General features: G+C 41.0%; 1 protein-coding gene across 2 annotated transcripts in view; it reads right to left on the bottom strand.

The window, feature by feature from the left end:
* Window positions 1–13,374, bottom strand: part of camkvl (CaM kinase-like vesicle-associated, like) — a 97,702-nt gene extending 84,328 nt beyond the window's left edge. For both annotated transcript variants that reach the window (XM_061979938.2, XM_061979932.2), the window contains exon 1: window positions 13,221–13,374. The gene's annotated coding sequence lies outside the window, so the exon portion shown is untranslated. The remainder of the gene's footprint in view (window positions 1–13,220) is intronic.
* Window positions 13,375–24,161: the final 10,787 nt, after the last annotated feature.

The raw sequence follows: 24,161 nt of genomic DNA, 5'->3' as shown, positions 1-24,161 counted from the left end.
GCGCTAAAGGGAATGTCAAAAAAACAGTCAGATAGGTCAGTCAAACTTTAATAATATATTAAAAACCAGCGTTCTAACAACTCTGTTCACTCCCAAAATGTACGCAAATGTGCAATCACAAACATAGTAAAATTCAAAATAGTGCAGAGCAATAGCAACATAATGTTGCTCGAACGTTAATGTCACAACACACAAAATAAACATAGCGCTCACTTTCTGAAGTTATTCTTCATTCGTAAATCCTTCGTCTTCGGTGTCCGAAGTGAAAAGTTGGGCAAATTTACGATCCACTGGCAGATGTTGGCGTCGTCTGGCGCTGCCTCCTCGTCTTAGTGAAGGTGTGTTCGCCTTCTGTCCTCCATTGTTCCCACGCAGTTAGCAGTCTAGCTTCGAATGCCCTGTTGACACCAATATCTAGCGGCTGGAGGTCTTTTGTCAATCCACCCGGAATGACGGCGAGTATTGAATTAAGCGCGTAAGCGTGTCTCTCAATGTGCTGTTATGAGCTAGCAAATATAACAACTACACTACCCAGCATGCAACGATAGTTACGAGCATGCGCGGTAGCCCTGAGAAGCGTTGTATGCTGGGAGTTAGAATGTGGTTATGAGCACGCTGTAAGTAAACGTTGAGAACTCAGTTAACACGCCTCGTCTGCATTATTTATAATTAGACAGACAACACACTTAATAGGAGCCATTTTGGGGTCTTTACATAAACACACAAATGGAAATGAAACGTCACATATCCCAGCATGCACCGCGCGCTTCTTCGTCCTCCACTGTTCCCACGCAGTTAGCAGTCTAGCTTCGAATGCCCTGTTGACACCAATATCTAGCGGCTGGAGGTCTTTTGTCAATCCACCCGGAATGACGGCGAGTATTGAATTAAGCGCGTAAGCGTGTCTCTCAATGTGCTGTTATGAGATAGCAAATATAACAACTACACTACCCAGCATGCAACGATAGTTACGAGCATGCGCGGTAGCCCTGAGAAGCGTTGTTGTATGCTGGGAGTTAGAATGTGGTTATGAGCACGCTGTAAGTAAACGTTGAGAACTCAGTTAACACGCCTCGTCTGCATTATTTATAATTAGACAGACAACACACTTAATAGGAGCCATTTTGGGGTCTTTACATAAACACACAAATGGAAATGAAACGTCACATATCCCAGCATGCACCGCGCGCTTCTTCTACGGGGAAAAAAGATGGCGGCTGTTTACCGTAGTTGCGAGACCTAAACTTTATGAAAATGAATCTTAATATTTATCCATATATAAAGCGCACCGGGTTATAAGGCGCACTGTCAGCTTTTGAGAAAATTTGTGGTTTTTAGGTGCGCCTTATAGTGCGGAAAATACGGTAGTAACTGTAACTAGTTACTGTTTTTCCAATACCCAACACTGTATATATATATATATATATATATATACGTTAGGTCAGGAAAAACACAGAGGCTATTTCATCCCTACAAGCAGGTTTCCCTGCTCTTCAGGGGATTTATATATATATATATATATATATATATATATATATATATATATATATATATATATATATATATATATGCACATATATATACGTTAGGTCAGGAAAAACACAGATGCTATTTCATCCCTACAAGCTGGTTTCCCTGCTCTTCAGGGGATTATATATATATATATATATATATATATATATATATATATATATATATTGAGTTCCTCACATAAAATATTAAGCAGGTGTGGACCGGCTGCCAATCAACAGCAGGTGAGGGAAAAAACACAGCGCTCAGCGGGACAAGCAGGAAGTGGAAACAAAACAGGAGCACTGACAGGAAGGGAATACAAAATGAGGAAACAAACAGAAATGAAGTGACAGATCGTCACATTTGGTGGAGAAGCAGCTAGAAGGAGATACTGTAGAAGTCCATAAAATCTGTACATTATTGTCAAATTACTTCATAAAACTACTGTCGTTGTTCGAATTACATTCTATTGTATTATTATCTAAAAGTTTGTTTTTCATTTTTAAAAGGCATGTTACAATTGCGTAGTTTTTTGGGGGACACAAACTGACTAAATTGATTTGAATTATTTTAATGGGAGACGTTGATTTGAGTTAAGAGTTCCGCCACAGAACCAATTAAGCTGGTAAGATGAGATACTACTTTAGTGAGTTTTGAGGGGTTTTTTTTAGATAGTTTTTGGTAATGGTGTAAAAGAGGAGAAACCATGCAATGTTTCTTCGCACTGACACACAAAAAGGTTCTATGAATCTTTGTGTCTATTGCAGTCCCTAAAAAGATGTTCAGGTCTTGCACACATTAAGACAAGCGTCATTCAGGTTTTAAATGGAGGATGAATAAAGAATCTTTTGGCCAGTGGGTGGATATCGTCTGTCGGCATTACTAATAAACCGTGTAATAAACCGTGTCCCAAACCACAGTTTTTTTCTGAAGGAATCCTCTTAACATCGGCACGTATTTTACTGTTTGAGGTTCGGCCATCTTCTTTGGCATATCTGTCCTCTTCTGCCTCAATCTTTTTGCCTGCTCTCTTTTTCTCCCACCTACGTCATTTTTAGCTCCATGGGTTGCTTTTGTGTTATTTTTGCTCCCTAAAGGTGTTTAGGGGATGGCGTGGCGCTGTTGGGAGAGTGGCCGTGCCAGCAACCTGTGGGTTCCTGGTTCAATCCCCAGCTTCTACCAACCTAGTCCCGTCCATTGTGTCCTTGAGCAAGACACTTCACCCTTGCTCCTGATGGGTCGTGGTTAGCGCCTTGCATGGCACCACCCGCCATCAGTGTGTGAGTGTGTGTGTGTGAATGGGTGAATGTGGAAGTACCTCGAAGGTAGAAAAGCGCTATACAAGTATAACCCATTTACCATTTTCCCAAGGCTATTTCTGCCACTTTTGTTGAATCCCTGTCTACCAGTTACATTTTTTAGACCATTGTAGTGTTGCCCTTAAAGATGCTGCTGATATTTATTTATCATTACATTATAGTTTTATTGTTTTAAATGTCAAATTAGGTCAGTTTAGGATAAACATCTTGGCCTAAGCAAATTAGCAGTTGATTATGGGCCAAGGGGCTCAGCTGGAAGAGATGGGTCGCAGATGAGATACAGGAGTAAAAAGGCATAACATGAACATGACACGAAGAACCTCCGGCACCAAACTCAGTTAAGGGAAACATATGCTGTGCTTGCAGTTTATCCTGAAGCAGACACTTATGTAATATAGGTGGTATGTGTGTGAAAACAAGCAAGCTGTTTGTTGACTTATTTGGCTGCCTAACTGCTACTTTTTGGATTTTACACCCAAACTGTGTAAGTGTTTTTTTATAAACCAAATCCTTGACAACAGGTTTATGAATGCACAGAGAATAGAGTGTCGTGTTTCATAGGGCATTAAAAAGTCAATGCTCCTCTAAGTCTGCTGCAACCACCATTAGCAACGACCCAGTCTACTTGCAGTCTAAAAGCTCAGGACTTTGTTCTCATCAGCGTCTCAAAAGAAAACCTGAGCATTCCCATACACAAAAATCAAAGGACATTTGTTGCCGTTTTTGTGCCGCATTACACTATAATGAGATATTGATGTCGATACTGCACCCACACAAGGCTGGTGTTAGGTCTCTTATTGATCAAATAATAAATCTGTTCAAACTGTTATTTATCTGCTTGGCAAAGACCAGATATGCGGTACTGTCCTGGTCCTGTACTGACTAATCTCATTTTAAACCTTTATGTTTCAGGCGTATAGGGTTTCTATACTTTTAATTAAAACATCCACATTGCAGTAAGGTATATATACTAAAATGCGCAAACATTCCGCAGAAATCAATGGTCAACTTTTACAACTGTGCCATCAGCAGTGTCCTCACTTACGGCTTTTTAGTGTGGTTTGCTAGCTGCACTAAAGCGAACCAACAGCGAGTGGTTAAAGCGGCGGGGAAAATTACAAGGACGATACTCCCAGAGATGAGTGCTATGTACACAACTCGCTGCCTAAAGCGAGTACACAACATCCTGAAGGACAGATACCACCCAGCACATGGCCTCTTCAACCTGCTACCCTCTGGAAGGAGGTATAGATCGATTCGCGCCAGGACCACCAGAATGTCTCACAGTCTGTGAGACTGCTAAATGAACAGCCTGCCCCTTTGCTGCCCTGGACCATCTTATTACCTCACTCTTCACCACCTCAATAATTGTGATCTGGACATTGCATTGCTGCAACATCAACGTAACACCCATCAGACATCTGACTGTTCCCACCCCCACGTCCCTCTTATCACGATCTTCCTGACAATGCTAAAATGCTAAAATGTAAACTATTGTCAACCTGCACATCAATGCAGTTTCTATGCCACTGGACAAAGCTCAAACAAAATCTCGTTGTTCATGTATGACTTAAGTGTTATTATGACAATGACTATAAAGGAATTGATTGATTGATTGATTGACACCAGCAATGTTACTGGCAACATAGATGATTCCATGTTTCCTTGTGTCTTTCATTATACAGTAAATTGACTCACTTGAACCTTACTTCAAACAGTTGCTTATCAGTGATTAATGATTTGATAACAGTTTACCAGGAGATAAATTATAACTGACAAATAAAACACCATACAAAAGTGGAGTTACCACTTAGCAAGAAAGCTGTTGAAATGATGTACTGTATTTGACGAAAATTCACATATGAATAGATGACCATGAAACATCATCAGTCAGCTTTAGAGTTTTCTCATTCAGAAAGATAAATAGTTTGAAGCTGTGAAGAAGGAAGCGAATAAAAAGCATTGAAAAAAAAAAGTCCTTGGCCAGTGGCTTAACTTTTCCACCAAACATAATTGAAATGTTGATTTTTCTGCAGGTAACCTGCTAATAAACATCTATCTGAAATACATTTTATGAAGCCCAATCATTAAACGGTTGATGCACTTACCAGACATTTTATCAAGTACACCCACACACTGTTAACAGATCTGATTTGAGAGCTCAATAAAAAATGCTATTAGAAAATAATATTTCCAAGCCTTAACTCTTTTTATCATTAGAGATATATTAATTTAACACAGTGTGTATTAATTAGCTGTAGTATGCAGTGGTGTATAACTGTATTACATCATGTTGAGATATGTTTCCAGTAGACACACGACAATGTGCAACATACTCCACTTGCATATACCCAGAGGTGGGTAGAGTAGCCAGAAATTGTACTCAAGTAAGAGTACTGTTACTTTAGAGATGTATTACTCAAGTAAAAGTAAGGAGTAGTCACCCAAATATTTACTTGAGTAAAAGTAAAAAGTATGTTGTGAAAAAACTACTCAAGTACTGAGTAACTGATGAGTAACATACACACTCATATCATATATATATATATATATATATATATATATATATATATATATATATATATATATATACTGTATATATATATATATATATATATATATATATATATATATATATATATATATATATACATAGATACATACATTGATATATACAGTATATCATTTAAATGTATTTATTTTGCTGTTTTTGTTTACATGTTAAAGGTGTTTTAATGAATATACATGCATGTTTAACACATATAGATTCCTTTCTTTCATGAAGACTAGAATATAAGTTGGTGTATTACCTGATTCTGATGACTTGCGTTGATTGTAATCAGACAGTAGTGATGATAACGTCCACGTTTTCAAATGGAGGAGAAGAAAAGTTCCTCCTTTCTGTCTAATACCCAGGGCCGGCCCGTGGCATAGGCCGTATAGGCAAATGCTAAGGGCGCCGTCCATCAGGGGGCGCCACGCCAGTGCCACAAATGTTGGAGAAAAAAAAAAAAAAGTTGGTACTATTATTTCTAAATACAAAAAATAATCCCACGTTAATTAAAATGCAAAGTAAAGCCTATATAATAGAAATATTATTTGTTACAACATTACGCCCACCCCCCCCCCCCCCCCCTCCCGCCCCCTCCCTTCCCGTATCATGACTCTGTTTGGACGTCACCACATCAAAAAATCAACACAAGATGTCAAAACGGCCAAAACTGTCAGGTGCCCAGGGAAGAAATAAGAGAAAAGAAGAGGACGAGAAACGAGAAAAAGACAAGAGGTAGCAGGTAGGTAACGTTAGCCTACATGAAATTATTTGTCTGTTACAGAATGTGATAGTAACCTGGCTTTTTAGCATTAAGCTAATGTTACATGATTCGGCAACTGCTAATCAATAAATAGCTAGTTCTGTTTTAACGTCGGGTTAATATTGTGGAGGGGGCTAAATTGTTATGGAAAATAATAATGTAACGTTAGGTAATTACAGTACTCCCACCTTACATTCCTCAGGGACATTTGTATTAGATCTTTTAAGCAGGTGTTTTTTGTTTACATTGTTATTGCCTTCTGGTTAGCTAATGTTTGCCCTGCAGGTAATAGTCACTTTTCCACCCCTTTATATATTAGGTATAGTTGTAAGCCTAGTTGTTAAAGTGCACATCATTAATGTAAATTAAGCAATATGTATGTAAAAAATATTGTATTTCATATATTCATTTTTTATTTTTTGCATTCATTTATTTATTCATATTTTTTTTATCTTGTTAACTATTCTGATTGTTAATTTGCTTTCTTTAAGTAAAAAAAAGGTCAAAGACAAAGCTATTCGGTTTGTAGTATATACACTTCACTGCCGATGTGGGGGGGCGCCACCTAAAATCTTGCCTAGGGCGCCAGATTGGTTAGGGCCGGGCCTGCTAATACCACATGAAAGTTTCCAGCTTCCATATTCGTTTTTATACACTTTACAAGAAATATATTGGCGTCAAACTCCGTAGCTTGCTAGCTTGTTTCTTGCTGGCTTTCGGAGACTCTTGTTTTGAAAGCGCAGGCGCGATGGAGCGGCACTTTTATTGTGAAGACAGGAACGTCCTCATGTGCGGTCAGTCTTTAGGCTTTTGACAGGATGTATGGTTGAAATAAAAAAAGTATCTTTTTTCCTTCACACTTTTGATTGATTGATTGGAACTTTTATTATTAGATTGCACAGTACAGTACACATTCCGTACAATTGACCACTAAATGGTAACACCCCAATAAGTTTTTCAACTTGTTTAAGTCAGGTCATGTGACCACCTGGCTCTGTTTGATTGGTCCAACGTCACCAGTGACTACATCTGATTGGTGAAACGTCACCAGTAAGGCAGGCATTTTGAAGGTCTGTCTGACAGACCAAAACAAACAAAGCGTGCATTAACAGATCGATAAAAATTAGTAGCGAGTAGCGAGCTGAATGTAGATAAAAGTAGCGGAGTAAAAGTAGCGTTCCTTCTCTATAAATATACTTAAGTAAAAGTAAAAGTATGTTGCATTAAAACTACTCTTAGAAGTACAATTTATCCCAAAAGTTACTCAAGTAGATGTAACGGAGTAAATGTAGCGCGTTACTACCCACCTCTGCATATACCTATTGCCAACCTTATGGGAAGTTACAATACATAATTGCTATATTTCCTCAGTGTAATCATAATTAGTAATCAATGAGCAATTACTGTGTAACAAAAACACTCTTTAGTCTTTGGCTGTGTTATCACGTCTTCATTTCAGTCAACGTGAACAAGGAGGGCGTTAAATGCATGATGTCGAGATTTTATTGCTTAGACAGTTGTCATACGTACTTCTACGCTACTCTGTGATACTTTTTATTGGTGTAAATACAACCGGAAAATTAATTCTGACCTTGTGCAATAAAAATAATGTTATGTTATTGGTATATTGTGTGCATCAAATCACAATGTGCAATAATACATTACACTTTATGTGCACTATGTGCATGTCTGTGTTATGCTGGAAATGCTGACTACAAGCATACTTGCCAACCCTCCCGGAATTTCCTGGAGACCCCCGAAATTCAGCGCCTCTCCCGAAAACCTCCCGGGACAAATTTTCTCCCGAAAATCTCCCGAAATTCAGGCCGAGCTGGAGGCCACGCCACCTCCAGCTCCATGCGGACCTGAGTGACGTGTCGCCAGCCTGTTTTCACGTCCGCTTTCCCACAACATAAACAGCGTGCCTGCCCAATCACGTTATAACTGTAGAATGATCGCGGGCGAGTTCTTGGTTTCTTATGTGTTCTTAGGGACGGCGTGGCGCAGTGGAAGAATGGCCGTGCGCGACCCGAGGGTCCCTGGTTCAATCCCCACCTAGTACCAACCTCGTCATGTCCGTTGTGTCCTGAGCAAGACACTTCACCCTTGCTCCTGATGGGTGCTGGTTAGCGCCTTGCATGGCAGCTCCCTCCATCAGTGTGTGAATGTGTGTGTGAATGGGTAAATGTGGAAGTAGTGTCAAAGCGCTTTGAGTACCTTGAAGGTAGAAAAGCGCTATACAAGTACAACCCCATTATCATTTATGTGGGTTTATTGTAGGCAGTTTCATTAACGTCCTCCCAGCGCGGTAACAACACACAACAACAGCAGTCACGTTTTCGTCTACCGTAAAGCAGTTCGTCTACTGTAAGACACTCTTAAACCGGACAATACTACCATCTACTGTACATGCATATGTGACAATAACATCTAGGGCTTTTAGAGAGTGCAGTGCACAACTGCACACACAACAAGGAGACGAAGCAGAAGAACGAGGAAGATACAGCCATGGCGAGGCCGACGACGAGTAAGATGAAGAAATACGCTTGTAAGTTCCAAGCCGCAGCTGCGATTGGACCTGGATAGCCTCCGAGAACAAGTAGTGGACTACCAAGTGCTTGGCAGTGAAGATCTTTCTCAGGAAGCAAGGATTGACCGGTTTTGGGCCATGAAATGTTTTGATGAAAGCACTTTTGTGCATCATTGGGGGGAGGGTGTTCAGCATAGTTAGAAAGATAGTGACAGAGAATAGAACAAGGATGGACAATTCAACCCTTAACTCAACAATGAGTAGATGAGTGTTATGTGTGTGTATACGTGTAAATAAATGAACAATGAAATTCAAGTATTTCTTTTATATATATATATATATATATATATAAAATACATTTATATATATATATATATATATATATATATATATATATATATGTATATATATATATATATATATATATAATACATTTATATATATATATATATATATATATATATATATATATATATATATATATATATATATATATATATATAGCTAGAATTCACTGAAAGTCAAGTATTTCATATATATATATATATATATATATATATATATATATATATATATATATATATGAAATACTTGAGTATTTCTTATATATATATATATATATATATATATATATATATATATATAATGAAATACTTGACTTGATGTATTCTAGCTGTAAATATACTCCTCCCCTCTTAACCGCGCCCCCGACCCCAACCACGCCCCCCACCTCCCGAAATCGGAGGTCTCAAGGTTAGCAAGTATGCTACAAGTTTTGCTAAAAGTACAGCTCTCAGCTGATCTTTTTTGCTAAAAATTCTATACTGTAATGTCTGTTTTTCTTTTATATTTTTCATTTTGGCTTTATTTCTAATTAATTTGTTAATTTTTTGTTTGCAACATATACCTTTTGCTGCCGTAACACGGTACATTTCCTCATTTGGTGGAAAAATAAAAGATTATCTTATCATATCATATCTTATCTCATCTTATCTCATGCCTGTGATTGGCTAAACTTGCAAGGTCACACATCATTTTCTGGGTTTGTTTGGTTGACCACAGATGGGTACTGAAACATTTCAATGTTAATGGTAGTAACCGGACCAACAAAAGTAGCTATTGGTGCCTCATTTCAGTGCTGAAGGTCATTTTGTGCAAGTAATGTCCTGAAATGTAGTTTCTCAACAGAGGCACACAGAGGCACACAGAGTCTGACGCTTTTTCAAAAACTTTTGCTGACCTTAACACGCCAACAGCAATCCCCAGGCCCTACACAGCACATGCATTTCCCCATCACTGTCGCCACAAAGCAACATAACCTTTCTTCATTATGCAAAAATCATGGTCATTGTGAGCAAAGTGCATTCACAAACGATGAACATCAACATTCCAAATCAAGCAGTCCGTTTTTTTGCATGTTCTCTATGTTCTGTATTGCTGCTGATTGTGCTATGATAATAATGAAAATGTGTTTTTGAATGTGTTACTTAGTTATCATTTAAGTATATTGATGAAGCATTTCAATCATTATTCTGTTCAACTTGCATGTCACAAATGGGATTGCAACGGGAAATTGATGAAGTCGATGAATGCGATTAGGAAAAAGCTTTGATTTATATTCTGTTGCTTCGAATAATCGTTTAATGAGTGTGACTAAAAAAAAACCCACTGCATAAGGGGACTGAAACTTTAAATGCGCAGACATAGTGTAGTTTTCCCACAGCCGCTGAAATGAGAGGGGTGGTGTGTTGATGCCATGATCTGTATGGTGGCCAACATAAACTATATCAGCATTTTTCTTTTTTGTACTAATGCGCATGTGTTAAAGTGCAATTTCAATGTTGATAATGTGCATTTATTAGATTATTATGAGAAAAATAATGGCAAGCTGAAAAACTGTTGTCATTTTAACTATTTTCCCTAAAATTTCAAACGTACCAATTTGGCACAAGTATCAGAATAAATGTAAACGATACCCATCCTTTTCATTGTGACTAAACAATGTGTGTGACTGCAGATTATAACCTGAGTTGCATTTTCCAAAGCAAACAATTTAAAGAAATAAAAAGATGGGTTTTAGTGGCACATACACATTACATAGTACACAACTTGAAGCTCCTTTGATTGCTTTGCATACATGCTTGGTTTTTGCTTTGGTTGTGTTGTGAAAGCCTTTTGTCCTTTAGGCTGAAGTCTTTCTCCAAACTCCATCTCAAACTCTAAATTAAGTCTCTGGAGATGACTTCAAACATGAAAAAACAGGTTACCTACAGTGGCTGGATAAATTGAATGAGTGAGTGAGTGAGTGAGTGAGTGAGTGATGCACCTGCTGTTATGCTTTGAAATACAAACCCTGTTTCCATATGAGTTGGGAAAGTGTGTTGGATGTAAATATAAACGGAATACAATGATTTGCAAATCCTTTTCAACCCATATTCAGTTGAATGCACTACAAAGACAACATTTTTGATGTTCAAACTCATAAATTGTATTTATTTTTGCAATTAATAATTAACGTAGAATTTCATGGCTGCAACACGTGCCAAAGTAGTTGGGAAAGGGCATGTTCACCACTGTGTTACATCACCTTTTCTTTTAACAACACTCAGTAAACGATTGGGAACTGAGGAGACACATTTTTTAAGCTTCTCAGGTGGAATTCTTTCCCATTCTTGCTTGATGTACAGCTTAAGTTGTTCAACAGTCCGGGGGTCTCCGTTGTGGTATTTTAGGCTTCATAATGCGCCACACATTTTCAATGGGAGACAGGTCTGGACTACAGGCAGGCCAGTCTAGTACCCGCACTCTTTTACTATGAAGCCACGTTGATGTAACACGTGGCTTGGCATTGTCTTGCTGAAATAAGCAGGGGCGTCCATGGTAATGTTGCTAATACACCCCCATACCATCACAGATGCTGACTTTTGAACTTTGCGCCTATAACAATCCGGATGGTTCTTTTCCTCTTTGGTCCGGAGGACACAACGTCCACAGTTTCCAAAAACAATTTGAAATGTGGGCTCGTCAGACCACAGAACACTTTTCCACTTTGTATCAGTCCATCTTAGATGAGCTCAGGCCCAGCGAAGCCGACAGCGTTTCTGGATGTTGTTGATTAACGGTTTTTGCCTTGCATAGGAGAGTTTTAACTTGCACTTACAGATGTAGCGACCAACTGTAGTTACTGACAGTGAGTTTCTGAAGTGTTCCTGAGCCCATGTGGTGATATCCTTTACACACGGATGTCGCTTGTTGATGCAGTACAGCCTGAGGGATCGAAGGTCACGGGCTTAGCTGCTTACGTGCAGTGATTTCTCCAGATTCTCTGAACCCTTTGATGATATTACGGACCGTAGATGGTGAAATCCCTAAATTCCTTACAATAGCTGGTTGAGAAAGGTTTTTCTTAAATTGTTTACCAATCTGCTCACGCATTTGTTGACAAAGTGGTGACCCTCGCCCCATCCTTGTTTGTGAATGACTGAGCATTTCATGGAATCTACTTTTATACCCAATCATGGCACCCACCTGTTCCCAATTTGCCTGTTCACCTGTGGGATGTTCCAAATAAGTGTTTGATGAGCATTCCTCAACTTTATCAGTATTTATTGCCACTTTTCCCAACTTCTTTGTCACGTGTTGCTGGCATCAAATTGTAAAGTTAATGATTATTTGCAATTTTTTTTTTTTTTATCAGTTTGAACATCAAATATGTTGTCTTTGTAGCATATTCAACTGAATATGAGTTGAAAATGATATGCAAATCATTGTATTCCCTTTTTATTTACATCTAACACAATTTCCCATCTCATATGGAAACGGGGTTTGTAAATAGGTGAACATCTACATTCTTCCATCCTTTACGCTGCTTTTTCACCCTTTTCACTCTAGCTTTTGAATGCAGCATCTTCCCCAGATCGTCACATGACAATATCTTGCAAAAAATAATAACAAATAAAGAAATATAATATATATGTTCTATGAGTGAACATCTTAAAATAAATAATGTATACCACTGGTGCTTTTAATGCACACATACTTTATCAAATAGATTAACTCTGCACTCTGCAGTCCCCTCCCCTCTCTCGTTCTCTGCTGTCTGAGCTGGCTCTGCTTGCAGTTCTTTCAAATATGCACTTAAAACCTCCCAGCATCTGCCTTGGTTCGACATAAGCCTTCAGTCAACAGATCTCAGGAAAGAGCCAACAAAAGCGCTCGGTTGTTGTGGACCTTTGAGAAAAAGTGCAAAGAGCCACAGCAATTTTGTTTCACACAATTAAATGCACGCACAAATAATTGTAATAATCAAATGTCTATCTTTTGCATGACGCGAAACACATGCAAATCAGCAGGTGCGTCAAAGGGAAGACGAGTTTAACACCTTTTTCTGAACTTTTTTTTGTCCGTCACCATGACGCACAGTGGATGCGCGATCCGTGATTATCCCCATCATCATGAGAAAGACGCCTTTTAATCATTCATTAGCTTGCAGCGGGAGAACAATCGCCATCTTTAACCGTGCATAAAACACCGGTGGGTTCCTACCTGAAGTTGTTACCTCTGAAGAAGTGTGGGTGCGTTTGCAGCTAAACTATCCAAAAACAGAAAGTGTGTCAGAGAGCAAGTGCAGCTCCTGCTGTAGCACAACCGTCTGTGCTTTGGTGAGAATTACTTTGCTTGTTTCTGCCTGAGCCCTCCCTTCTCCACTCACCCACTCTCACTCACTCACCCATGAGAATATATAATCTTTCATCGCTCTCTCTCTCTCTCTCTCTCTGAATCATGTAAGATCGCCATTAGAAGCTGATTGAAGCCCAAAATGATCCAAATGTGTGAGTATGTCCCTACTCCACCCACTCCAAAACTTGCATGTTTTGTCTGTCAGTGTGTGCACATCGGCGTTCCAGGATTAAAGTGTGGGATTATGCTTTAAACGTTCATCATTTCATCGAGTGGACAATGACATCAGTGCTTGGCAGACAAGCAGACGCGTTGATGTGGGCAGGAATTGAGAGAGAGAGCACGAGGGAATGGAGGAAAAAAGAGAAAATGAAAACCTTTCACCTCTGTGATTGATCCGTGTGAATGTAATGCATCATGCGGAACCTCATGGCCCGCTGGGTGTTGGAAGGGGTCACTGGGGTGACATACAGTATTTCCCACTTGCAAATAGAGCGGCTCAATGTAGTGTATGTGAATGTGTAAACATTGCCAAGTTGGTGTGCCTACTGACAGATGGCTACTGTAATGACGCAGGAACTAACTCCTGGGTTCACGTGTGTGTGCGCATGTGAGGCATTTAGTACATGGACAATGTAGGATTCTGTGCAAAAAAAGAGCAGTACTTCTAACTTTTTAAGACAGTTTGGCTACGTTCCCACTGCAGGTCGATCCAGATTTTTTTGGACCAATTGTTTGTATTTCGACACATCAATCAATCAATCAATCAAAGTTTATTTATATAGTCCTAAAGTGTCTCAAAGGGCTGCACAAGCCACAACGACATCCTCGGCTCAGATCCCACATCAGGGCAAGAAAAAACTCAACCCAATGGGATTACAATGAGAAACCTTGGAGGGGACCGCAGATGTGGGGACCCCCCCTCACCCCCTGGGCAACTGGTGCAATGGACGTCGAGTGGATCTAGTTAATAGTGTGAGAGTCCAGTCCACATGACTTTCTTCCCGGAAGTGAAAACCAATGGTGGTCAATGAAGCTAAGATGGCTGTTGCATGCAAACTATCTAAGTACAAAAGAGGCTTAAATCTTCCTGCAAAAAGCCGATACGAGCAAAAAAATCTAACTGCGCAATGGAGTCGATCCCTATACTTTATCAAAAAAGGATTTCTCGAGTGATATCAAGGATTATACGTCGGTCGCGTTCTCAGACATATCGAACGAATGTGCTCCAGACGCCATTCTACGCGACAAAACAGATGAAAACCTGGAAAAACATGGAGGTCTACAACTTCTTTGTGTGCAGCTGGGTCAAGGATATTGGTATCAAGACTCTCGGATAAATATGCATGGTTTTTGCTCGGGTCAGGTTGCATTTCATGACTTAACTTCACGTCTACACTGCCATGTTTGTTGTTTTTGCACGCGCCGTTTACGAGTAGCGTGCTTTTACCCGTCTTTATCAAAATATAACTATGGATGTCAACATTGTGTATGTGCTGAAAGCTTCATTAATAATTGCTGCCTGTGGTAAAAGCTTAGGTTTTGCTCACATTTGCTTTGTTTTATTTAGACTCGCCGATTGGTGCTTTTCGAAACACTCGTAGCAAACATGTGTTTAAGAAATACAAATAATATCAAGATAATACTTACATGGGAAATATAAATAAAATAAATGTTAAAAGTATATCAAACAATCCTCTTACAAAGTGGTAACTGCAAACTAATGCATTCTTCGACTCTGCTCCCTTGGACTAGAGCAGTGGTTCTTAACCTGGGTTCGATCGAACCCCAGGGGTTCGGTGAGTAGGCCTCAGGGGTTCACACACCCGACTCATCGTGTAAATAACAACTTCTCCCTATCTGCGTATTATGAACAGCTGAAGTCACACTGATTTGCAGGTGTGTAATTTGTTGTGAGTTCATGCACTGTGTTGATTTTGTTCTTTGAACGAGGGGATGTTCATGCACGCTTCATTTTGTGCACCAGTAAAAAAACATATAAATTTGTCTTGAATTTGAAAAAAAACTAAACATTTTATTTTTCACAAAAGAAGGCATGGTGGAACAGGGGTTAGTGCATGTGCCTCACAATACGAAGGTCCTGAGTAGTCCTGAGTTCAATCCCGGGTTCGGGATCTTTCTGTGTGGAGTTTGCATGTTCTCCCAGTGACTGCTTGGTTCCCTCCGGGTACTCCGGCTTCCTCCCACCACCAAAGACATGCACCTGGGGATAGGTTGATTGGCAACACTAAATTGGCCCTAGTGTGTGAATGTGAGTGTGAATGTTGTCTGTCTATCTGTGTTGGCCCTGCGTTGAGGTGGCGACTTGTCCAGGGTGTACCCCGCCTTCCGCCCGAATGCAGCTGAGATAGGCTCCAGCACCCCCGGGACCCCGAACGGGACAAGCGGTAGAAAATGGATGGATGGACTAAAGAAGGGTTCAGTGAATGCGCATATGAAACTGGCGGGGTTCGGTACCTCCAACAAGGTTAAGAACCACTGGACTAGAGTGTGAGCCGCATAATTCTCTTGTCGTCGTTTCCACAAATCTTGCACTTTTCTGCTCTTTTTAATTACTTCTCAAGGAACTCTGAAGAAACGTTTATCCTTTCCGCGATTTGAACGGTTTATACAGCTGAAAACAACACAAGCTTAGGGCATTGTGTCTTCTTGAAAGACTAAATGGCGCCTAGTACCCATTGAAAACAGAGCTAGCATGACCACCACCAGTATTCATTGGGCCGGACGTGACGTCAGTAACATCCCAGCAATAAGTGGTACCGTATCTTTCGGAGTATAAGTCGCTCCGGAGTATAAGTCGCACCGGCCGAGAATGCATAATAAAGAAGGAAAAAAACATATATAAGTCGCACTGGAGTATAAGTAGCATTTTTTGGGTAAATGTATTTGATAAAACCCAACACCAAGAATAGACAGTTGAAAGGCAATTTAAAATAAATAATGAATAGTGAACAACAGGCTGAATAAGTGTACGTTATTTGACGCATAAATAACCAACTGAGAACGTGCCTGGTATGTTAACGTAACATATTATGGTAAGAGTCATTCAAATAACTATAACATATAGAACATGCTATACGTTTACCAAACAATCTGTCACACCTAATCGCTAAATCCCAGGAAATCTTATACGTCTAGTCTCTTACGTGAATGAGCTAAATAATATTATTTGACATTTTACGGTAATGTGTTAATAATTTCACACATAAGTTGCTCCTGAGTATAAGTCTATGAAAAAAACTGCGACTTATAGTCCGAAAAATACGGTATCTTCCCGGAAGCTATGGCGAAGCTTAGCACATGAACTAGAATCAAGAATCATAGAAATACTCAACGTAACGTGTTGCAGGAGCAAACAAGACAGCCAGACTGAGTGTGGCGATAAGCAGGAATACGTAGCTCTCTGATTAGTGCCCAGGAGCAGGTGAGTGTCCCGAACACTAATCAGAAGCAGGTGAAGCTAATCAGCACCCATGGTAACCAAAACACACAAACCCAGGGGTGCTGAAACAGAACTAAGGTAGTCAAAAACTAAACAAAACATGATCCGGGCGACGGATCATAACAGCCAATTTTTAGTGCTGCCAATTAGCTTATCCCCAGGTGCATGTCTTTGGAGGTGGGAGGAAGCCGGAGTACCCGGAGGGAACCCATGCAGTCACTGGAAGAACATGCAAACTGAACACACAGGCCTAACCCAGGACCTTCTCACTGTGAGGCATGAACACTAACAACAGCGCCGCTGTGCTGTCCTGTCACCAAGAAGTCTCACCATTCCTGGCTCAGACTGTTTGCCCACATGCTCCACGAACAGAAACAAGTGGCCCACAAACTGTCATAGCTACAATTCTTGCCCTCTTTCATTCTGAAATCTAAAATCCTTTATTTAAAACCTTTTTGACTCTACTTGTAAACATATTGCAAAATGACACCAGCTGATTGGACTTAGGTGACACAAATTGCCAAAATCACTTCCGCTAACACAATGCACCACACATGACTTCATGTTTTGTAGATTCTTTTCACATGAGACACAAATACAAGTCAAATTTTTTTGTAAGGTGAACGACTACCGAGGTGTATTTCTGGTCTTGTCACCTTCTTGCTGGCAGAAGGGCGACACGGCAGCGTCGTTGGATCAAAAGAGATGTCGGAGACGCTTTGCTGAACAAAAAGTTGCTTTATTACAAGCGAGTGTCATTATACAGCACTGCAGTACCTGGAGGAGGTCTAGTCAAAAAATGTGTCTCTGCTAACATGGAGAGGCCGAACCACAGTCTTGTATTCCTTCTTCCTGCGTCTGGGTGTGTGTTAATTCAGAAGAACATAACCTGACTGTGGAGGGGGGCGTGGCCTGCGGGCCTGCGGCGGAGCGGCGTGTGCCAGGGACGGCTTTGAAACACAGCTGACAGGTGATTAGATTGCGGTTTGTTATCTAATCACCTGTCGCCTTTATTAGCGGCAGCTGGGCAGAGACACGTTGTTGGGAGTTGGAGTTGGAGATAGAGAGAGAGAGAGAGAGAGAGAGCACGCACTGAGACACACAGGACTGAAAAGTCTTAAAGGGGAACATTATCACCAGACCTATGTAAGCGTCAATATATACCTTGATGTTGCAGAAAAAAGACCATATATTTTTTTAACCGATTTCCGAACTCTAAATGGGTGAATTTTGGCGAATTAAACGCCTTTCTATTATTCGCTCTCGGAGCGATGACGTCACGTTGTGACGTCACATCGGGAAGCAATCCGCCATTTTCTCAAACACATTACAAACACCGAGTCAAATCAGCTCTGTTATTTTCCGTTTTTTCGACTGTTTTCCGTACCTTGGAGACATCATGCCTCGTCGGTGTGTTGTCGGAGGGTGTAACAACACGAACAGGGACGGATTCAAGTTGCACCAGTGGCCCAAAGATGCGAAAGTGGCAAGAAATTGGACGTTTGTTCCGCACACTTTACAGACGAAAGCTATGCTACGACAGAGATGGCAAGAATGTGTGGATATCCTGCGACACTCAAAGCAGATGCATTTCCAATGATAAAGTCAAATAAATCTGCCGCCAGACCCCCAGGAAAAGAGAGCGGATGAGGGTATGTCTACAGAATATATTAATTGATGAAAACTGGGCTGTCTGCCCTCTCAAAGTGCATGTTGTTGCCAAATGTATTTCATATGCTGTAAACCTAGTTCATAGTTGTTAGTTTCCTTTAATGCCAAACAAACACATACCAATCGTTGGTTAGAAGGCGATCGCCAAATTCGTCCTCGCTTTCTCCCGTGTCGCTGGCTGTCGTGTCGTTTTCGTCGGTTTTGCTTGCATACGGTTCAAACCGATATGGCTCAATAGCTTCAGTTTCTTCTTCAATTTCGTTTTCGCTACCTGCCATGTTTGTTTGTATCGGCATCACTATGTGACGTCACAGGAAAATGGACGGGTGTATATAACGATGGCTAAAATCAGGTACTTTGAAGCTTTTTTTAGGGATATTGCGTGATGGGTAAAATTTTGAAAAAAACTTCAAAAAATAAAATAAGCCACTGGGAACTGATTTTTAATGGTTTTAACCCTTCTGAAATTGTGATAATGTTCCCCTTTAAATATATTGCTGGAAAGCACGTCATACTTGTGTATGAAAAATAAAAGACTTGCTCCAACCCGTCTACCGGACTCACGAGAGATCTGTCGGCACCACGAGAACCCTCCCCCAATCAGAGACGTTCACACTGACCATGTAAGGAGATGTTCATGTGAAAGTGTCTGAAAACCAACTGAGTTAAGTCATAACTTAAATGTTGGCTTTGAGCTAGACAGGTAGTCTCTTCTGAAGGATGGGGCTATCCCTTTTGCATTCCAAAGTCCCAATTAGAGCCTCTCTTCCTACGGGAAGTGATCCAATCCACTTACGAATATCAAACCAAGAGGCCTTATCTTATTATGTGCTCAAACTGAAATACGACTATTTAATGGGAATGGCGTGGCGTAGTTGGGAGAGTGGCCGTGCCAGCAACCTGAGGGTTCCTGGTTCAATCCCTTCTACTAACTTCGTCACGTCCGTTGTGTCCTTGAGCAAGACACTTCACCCTTGCTCCTGATGGGTGGTGGTTAGGGCCTTGCATGGCAGCTCCTGCCATCAGTGTGTGAATGTGTGTGTGAATGGGTGAATATGGAAATAGTGTCAAAGCGCTTTGAGTACCTTGAAGGTAGAAAAGCGCTATACAAGTATAACCCATTTACCATTTAACCCATTTAATTAAACTTGGTGGGTCGCCTTCTCCAAGTTGGATATAAATCTTCACCATAAGCAAAACATGATATGAGTTAATTAATTCACTTCATTACACTGAAAGATTGTATTTTAACAACAAAATATGAATTGGGCATCACATCACTCATTGTGAGCGTGAATGTAGCGTTTATTGCAGTCATATTAAATTGACTTAAAATGTAACATTTTCGAACACAGGAGCTTAGTCTCTGCAATGTGACTGTCTAAAGATATTTATGGTGCTCACAATATGAGAAATAGTTGGCACACATGTGCTTTAGTCCCGCAGTTGTCATTCCGACTGACAATAACAAGAAACCTTGAGCTGATGGCAGCGTGGAAGGGTCAACAGAGAACGAAGGGGTCACAACTCAGGGAATAATAGTCTCAGCAGTGGATGTTTCGGGTTTTATGCACAATACTTTGACTTGACTTGACTTTATTAATTCATGCTTGCAGTGGAGCCAGGGCCCCACTGAAAAAACAGCTGAACTACATACTTATCTTTGTACTGATACTAACATACATATCTTTGTATTTGTGGTACAATGGCTTGTAAACATACAGTTGGGTCTCCTAATATGCAAAATGTGATTGCATTATGTCAGAAATATGCCTAATTTCAGCCTGTTTATGGCCACCAACCATATCTTATCGTCTACCTCTCCTGTTTCCTCCACTTCTAAGAGAATCACCTGTTTTGAAGTTTTGTCTGTATGACGTCAGGAACAAAAATGATTAGTCCTCATTGATATGACGCCGCCTCTGACTAGTGCTACACCCTCAGCAGCTGATTACCAGTGCCGTTCATACTGGTGTAATAAGGTGAATGAATGTTTGGTGGTGGTCGCAAATTGGCAGCCACGCTTCCGTCTGTCTACCCCAGGGCAGGTGTGGCTACGAATGTAGCTTACCACCATCAAGTGTGAATGTGGAGTGACTGAATTATGGGTTCTCACTTCTCTGTGAGTGCTTTGAGTGTCTAGAAAAGCGCTACATAAATCTTATCCATTAATATTATTATTATTATTATTATTACCATTAACGACTTTCGACAAACTTTTGAAATAGTCAACTAATCAAAATGTATTTAAAAACATTTTTTGCAACTTGTCTCTCTCGATTTTGCGGGACATGGCTAGAATGTGTCAACAATAAGATTAACACCGATTACCAGGACAACCATATGACCAGCTCTTTTTTTTTTTTTTTTTTTTTTTTTGTCCTGTCCAGCCTCTCAGGCAAATTATATAGTTGATGTAGATGCCCATATCGGCTGTTCAGATTTACTTTACAGAAGAGAAGGGTAGGATACTTCTCTTGTTGCCTTGTATTTGTATTTGACTTTATTAAATGTATTTATATTATCATTTGGTGCGGAGCAGGAGGGGATAGAAAGAGAAAAAAAAGGAAGACAGAGGGGGAATTGTGGGGACAAGAGGGGGATAAGACGGAGAGACAAAAACAACAATAGCAAACACAACAATAACAACAATAGAGCAACATCAGCAAATACGATATGTACAAATATGATGGTAAAAGTGATAGCAAAGAAGCAGTTAGTGAAATAAATATTAATCATACAGAAATGACAATTGGCATTATTACACTACAAATGGACCAATACAAATACCAATAGAAATAGCGCTATTGATAATGAACAATACCAATAATTTACCTTTATTATCAACAATACAGTTGTTCATATGCAACAATACATATACGTAATGATAACTAGAGATACAAAAGAAAACAGAAAAATGGAGGGGAAGAAAGAGAAGCAACTTATATTAACCTTGTAGATTGTTATAGTATCAATAGGTTTAGCTTTGTCAGTGTGCCATGTGTTATCCAGTTTACCCGAGGGTAACAACGTTAATTTATGTTTGATGAAACGTGATTATGTGCATGACTGTATGTATGTATATGTACTTGTATATGTACAGAATGTGTATATGTATGTTTGTACAGTGAATGTGCGTGTGGATGTACGAACTTTGAGTATGTAGGTGTGTACTGTATTTGTGTATATATGTGGGAGCGTAGGTACCTATGAATGTATGTATGAATAACGGTGTGTATGTGAGTATATGTGTATTTGTATGTACAATATATTTGACTCCCGGTGTGTGTAGGAGCCAGAGTGAGGCCCAGCCACCCAGAGAGCCCAACCCACAAACAGCAGGTGTGGCGCCCATGGAACCAGGGACCACCGGCCCCACGCAGCCAGGCCGGCCAACGACAGGAACCCTGCTGAAGAGCCAGCAGCAGGCCGCAGACAGACGCGCCCGGCAGAGGACAAGGCACGGGAGAAGCAAGGGACTGCCAGCCCTCAAGCCAGCAAGAGACCACACCCCACACGGGTAGAAAGGCAGAACGCCCCGCCCGGGGGGCCTAGAGACTCCCCGCAACCGGACAGGAAGACCGCTCCCACCCCACCAGCAACTGGGCCCCCACGAGCCCACCCCAGGAGAGCAGGGTGCGGCCCGCCCCAGGCCACCCCACCCAAGTCTGCTGCCGCAGGACCGCCCAGCACGGGGCCACGGGAACCACCCACCCCACCCACAGGGACCCCAGCGATGGAGATGGAACAACCAGCAACCGCCCTGTCGAAATCCCCCCCTGAGGGAGGGGAAAATAATATCAATCAATCAATCAATCAATGTTTATTTATATAGCCCTAAATCACAAGTGTCTCAAAGGGCTGCACAAGCCACAACGACATCCTCGGTACAAAGCCCACATAAGGGCAAGGAAAAACTCACCCCAGTGGGACGTCGATGTGAATGACTATGAGAAACCTTGGAGAGGACCGCATATGTGGGTACCCCCCCCCTCGAGTGGGTCTGACATAATATTGTGAGAGTCCAGTCCATAGTGGATCCAACATAATAGTAAGAGTCAAGTCCATAGTGGGGCCAGCAGGACACCATCCCGAGCGGAGACGGGTCAGCAGCGCAGAGATGTTCCCAGCCGATGCACAGGCGAGCGGTCCACCCCGGGTCCCGACTCTGGACAGCCAGCACTTCATCCATGGCCACCGGACCTGTGCCCCCCCCTCCACAAGGAATAGGGGAGCAGAGGAGAAAAGAAAAGAAACGGCAGATCAACTGGTCTAACAGGGGGGCTATTTAAAGGCTAGAGTATACAAATGAGTTTTAAGATGGGACTTAAATGCTTCTACTGAGGTAGCATCTCTAATTGTTACCGGGAGGGCATTCCATAGTACTGGAGCCCGAATAGAAAACGCTCTATAGCCCGCAGACTTTTTTTGGGCTCTGGGAATCACTAATAAGCTGGAGTTCTTTGAACGCAGATTTCTTGCCGGGACATATGGTACAATGCAATCGACAAGATAGGACGGAGCTAGACCGTGTAGTATTTCATACGTAAGTAGTAAAACCTTAAAGTCACATCTTAAGTGCACAGGAAGCCAGTGCAGGTGAGCCAGTATAGGCGTAATATGATCAAACTTTCTTGTTCTTGTCAAAAGTCTAGCAGCCGCATTTTGTACCAATTGTAGTCTTTTAATGCTAGACATAGGGAGACCCGAAAATAATACGTTACAGTAGTCGAGACGAGACGTAACGAACGCATGAATAATGATCTCAGCGTCGCTAGTGGATAAAATAGAACGAATTTTAGCGATATTACGGAGATGAAAGAAGGCCGTTTTAGTAACACTCTTAATGTGTGATTCAAACGAGAGAGTTGCGTCGAAGATAATACCCAGATTCTTTACTGATTCGCCTTGTGTAATTGTTTGGTTGTCAAATGTTAAGGTGGTATTATTAAATAAATGTCGGTGTTTAGCAGGACCGATAATCAGCATTTCCGTTTTCTTGGCGTTGAGTTGCAGGAAGTTAGCGGACATCCATTGTTTAATTTCATTAAGACACGCCTCCAGCTGACTACAATCCGGCGTGTTGGTCAGCTTTAGGGGCATGTAGAGTTGGGTGTCATCAGCATAACAATGAAAGCTAACACCGTATTTGCGTATGATGTCGCCTAGCGGCAGCATGTACATACTAAAGAGTGCAGGGCCAAGAACCGAACCCTGAGGAACTCCGCACGTTACCTTAACATAGTCCGAGGTCACATTATTATGGGAGACGCATTGCATCCTGTCGGTAAGATAAGAGTTAAACCACGACAAAGCTAAGTCTGACATACCAATACGTGTTTTGATACGCTCTAATAAAATATTATGATCGACGGTATCGAAAGCAGCGCTAAGATCAAGAAGCAGCAACATAGATGACGCATCAGAATCCATCGTTAGCAGTAGATCATTAGTCATTTTTGCGAGGGCTGTCTCCGTAGAGTGATTTGCCCTGAAACCGGATTGAAAAGGTTCACAGAGATTGTTAGACACTAAGTGTTCATTTAGCTGCTGTGCGACAATTTTTTCGAGGATTTTTGAAATAAAGGGAAGGTGGGACACCGGTCGGTAGTTTACCATGAGGTCAGGATCAAGGTTAGGTCTTTTGAGCAGAGGATGAATAACCGCTTTCT

The sequence above is a fragment of the Nerophis lumbriciformis genome, linkage group LG01, assembly GCF_033978685.3.
Source record: "Nerophis lumbriciformis linkage group LG01, RoL_Nlum_v2.1, whole genome shotgun sequence".
NCBI lineage: Eukaryota > Metazoa > Chordata > Actinopteri > Syngnathiformes > Syngnathidae > Nerophis > Nerophis lumbriciformis.
The sequence above is the reverse complement of the archived record's forward strand: the minus strand, read 5'-3'. Positions and strand labels throughout refer to the sequence as shown.